Raw genomic sequence first — 3,667 nt, 5'->3', positions numbered from 1 at the left:
GTAAAAAGATTTCACTTGGAAATAAAATCTAATTAGAATAAAATCACAATATCGAATAAAATTGCAGTAATATTACATCGAGATTAATCGGTTGATTCCTAAAAAGTTAAATATTAATTATGTATTTTGATACAAAAATAAAATTGGAATTGGAAAATGAGATTGGTCAGTCTGACTTTTGAGTGACATATACATTGCAGGTATCTATAGGCTAAATAATATTTTTCTACATCCATTTGATTCGTGTTTATCCAGTCAGAAAATCGGGCAAGGAAAACATGTTTTACCAGCAATTCGTTCTCAACATTCCGCATATCGAAAGGGCTATTGAAGGTTTCTCGTGCGGCGCGAAGGACATCGCGCTTACTCCGAGCTGAAAATGTTTTCAGGTAGCAGTTACAGGTATCCCAGTCGCGGCTGTCCTGGATACAGTAGGGGTCCGTTATCCTGCAGAGATAATCAGATTTCCCGTGACTGAGTTGTCAAAACTGTGTCGTCCTTGACAACTCGGTCTCGAACGACGTTTCGTGGAAACGTGATTCGCCTCGCTACTCTGACAACTCGAAAATATTTTGAGTTCCAGCATCACCTAAAACAACTTTCCAACAAACGTGCTCTGCAATAACAGGTAATTTTGGAAATTTCGCGGCTATTGAATCTAACGCTACTCTAATTGGCAATTTTTTATACAAATTTTATAGATGAATAAAAAATTTTATAGAGGTCTTCTAGGATCCACAAATTTTTCTGTAAAATATTGGGTTGACGACTAAGTGACTGAAGAAAACTCAAAATTTTTGCTTAGAAACATAACTTTATTCAATTAGGTATTGACCGTTTTTCTAGACGACCATTTACCATCTTTCAGTGTCATAGTTCCATGTTCATAAAACTTCTGATTTTTGCCAGCAAAAAACTGAATTAATGTGATTTTACATCATCAGCGTCATTAAAAATTGTACCATTTAAGGAGTTCTGCATGGAACGAAATAAATGGTAATCTAAAGGCGCAAAGTCAGGGTTATATGGTGGATGTGACAACACATCCCAACCTAAGTTCCAATCGTCAAGGCTATATGGTGGATATGACAACACACCCCAACCTAAGTTCCAATAATTTTTGGCGAATGACCAAAGATGTGTGGGGCTTCGCATTGTTATGCTGGAAAACAACACCCCTAGGATTTGCCAATTGTGGCCGCTTTTCTTCAACTGCATCGCTCAGTTTGGCGAGTTGTTCAACGTACACGTTTTAATTAATGGTTTGGTTTCTTGGTAAAGGTTCAAAGTACAGAACTCTTTTATAATCCCACCAAACTGACGGCATAATCTTTTCTTGGTGAATCTCAGCTTTTGGTGTCGTCTGGGCTGGTTCATCTTGCATCAGCCACGATCTTTTCCCATTAACGTTGTTATAAACTATCCACTTTTGGTCGCCAGTAATCAGTCGTTTCAGAAATGGATCAATTTCGTTGCGTTTCAGAAGCGAATCGCAGATGCTAATGCGTTGCGTCAAATCAGAAGCGAATCGCACGTTTCAGAAGCGAATCGCAGATGCTAATGCGTTGCGTCAAATGAATTTCCTTAAGCTGATGAGGGACCCATAAACCGAGTTTCTTGACATAGCCAAGCTGTTTTAATTCTTTTTCAATGCATGTATGCGATACATTGAGCTTCTCTGCAATCTCACGCGTTGTGCTATGACGATCTGAATCGATAATGACCTTGATATGTGTCTCATCAACTTCAACTGGACGGCCAGATCGTTGAGCATTTGTCAGTGAAAAATCACCAGAACGAAATTTGGTAAATCAATTTTGACACTGCCTTTCTTTCAAGGCTTCATTCCCATATACAGTATATAACTTCTTATGTGCTTGCGATGCATTCTTGCCTTTTCGGAAATAATACAATAAAATATGTCTGAAATGCGCGTCTTGTTCTTCCATTTTTAAATTGGGATAAAAACGAAACTAAATAACTAATCGATACAATTTTTTACTAAATTAAAGGCGCAAGTCCAAACAACAAGAAAACGATATAGCTTAGATGCTTTGAACACTTTGACAAAACAAAAGAATGTGCATAGCACCAATATATGGATAGCAGTTTATATATCTATTTTTTCATATGTCATATATCTTAATATTTTTATCAGGAATGTTATACTTTAGCAAATGGTTTTAATGTTAAAGAAAATTGTAGTCTTCAAGCAAGAACGTTGTGTAACATTATTTTAAATTTAATTTGAGCCTAATAATGAAATTTTAGTTCAAAGATGGAAGATAGACCACAAACCTTAGTCACAGCTGTGAAATCTACCTGCTATTTAAAATAATCTTCCTCACGTCGGTCAACCATAGAGTTATTTATTCATCTTATTATCCGGTTTAAAAAGTCATTAAGTCATGTTTACGTTTACCAAACCCTAGAAAAGCCGGTGTTTCGCATTTTCTTCAATCCTTCTTTACATAAAAGCAAGCTGGTATTTTGACTTTTCGACCTCAAAATAACACGCGATTTACCTGTGGTTTCGTGACAACAATGTCTTACCAAAACGTTACATCCTCTAACAAAATCTCCTCTTATATTCCATGCAATTTTTATAAGTTAAATTTGAGCCTGCAAAAATCTTCTTCTCAAAAGTTTAGATGTAAGGACTCCAGAGCAAAATTCTACCGGATTTCGGATATTTATCTTGACAATTTGAAGGATCGCAAAGGGTAGCGAGGCACCTCAGAGGAAAACCAGCGACCCCGCGTTTAGAAATTGCAAAGGACGAGCGTGTCGAAAGCGGGGGCCCCGGGCAAACAGGATTTGCCGATTAACTTTCGAACTAACCATGAACCTTCCTGATCTCTTGGAGCACAGCTACAAAGCGCAGTAGGTCAGGGTCGACTTTTTAACTTCTCGACACGCAGGAAATTTCGGCTTCCGTCTGGAACGAATCTCTCGCGGATAAACGTACACCTTGCATAGTTGTTTCCGAGATCCTTGAAAAGGATCGTTCACGGCGGTTTCTGTCCAAGACCGACCACGATGTTTTACAATACCCGTTTACGATGGTCGATCTTGTTTCCTCGTCTGTGACATTCGTTTACCACGCTGCGGTTTGCTTCTGCGATTCGATTAAAAAATCCAAGATTCTTTTCCCGATTTCGAATGACGAATTATTTTGTGAAAGCTTCAAGTAAAATTTCGATCGGAATTAAAATATACTTAAATGTAGCTTAATTTTTTTTTTTTTTTACAATTTTACAATCAATTTTCATTGAGAATTATAAATCAATTATTATGGCGTGGTACTATGTCGTGTAAATGTTGCTTAATGTTATTTATTATTCTGTCCCACTTGTTGAAACGAACTTCTTCCAGATTTTTATTCTTATGATACAGCACTGTATATTTTACATTTGGTTAGCAGTTTAACGTGGTATTTAGTTAATAATTGTTGTTTAATAATTATAACCGATAATGAAGAATATTATTTGCTATATATGAAGTTTTCTCAGTCGTTAAAATTACTAATATGTTGTACCAAATATAACTAATACTTTATAACGTGTAAAGGTCGTTGTTGTGCCATAACAAATGAACGATTACTTATGAAAATGCATGACTAATCAGTTATATGCAAATTTATAACTACAGATGCCGTAATTGCGCG

General features: G+C 36.4%; 1 long non-coding RNA gene across 1 annotated transcript; it reads left to right on the top strand.

The window, feature by feature from the left end:
- Positions 1 to 901: 901 nt before the first annotated feature.
- LOC117151618 lies at positions 902 to 1,459 on the top strand. The gene is made up of 2 exons (XR_004461661.1): positions 902 to 1,056; positions 1,109 to 1,459. It is a non-coding gene; the product is annotated as an uncharacterized LOC117151618 (long non-coding RNA).
- The last annotated feature ends 2,208 nt before the right edge of the window (positions 1,460 to 3,667 follow it).

The sequence above is a fragment of the Bombus impatiens genome, unplaced genomic scaffold, assembly GCF_000188095.3.
Source record: "Bombus impatiens unplaced genomic scaffold, BIMP_2.2 scf_0319, whole genome shotgun sequence".
NCBI lineage: Eukaryota > Metazoa > Arthropoda > Insecta > Hymenoptera > Apidae > Bombus > Bombus impatiens.
This window is presented reverse-complemented; position numbering and strand designations above follow the sequence as displayed.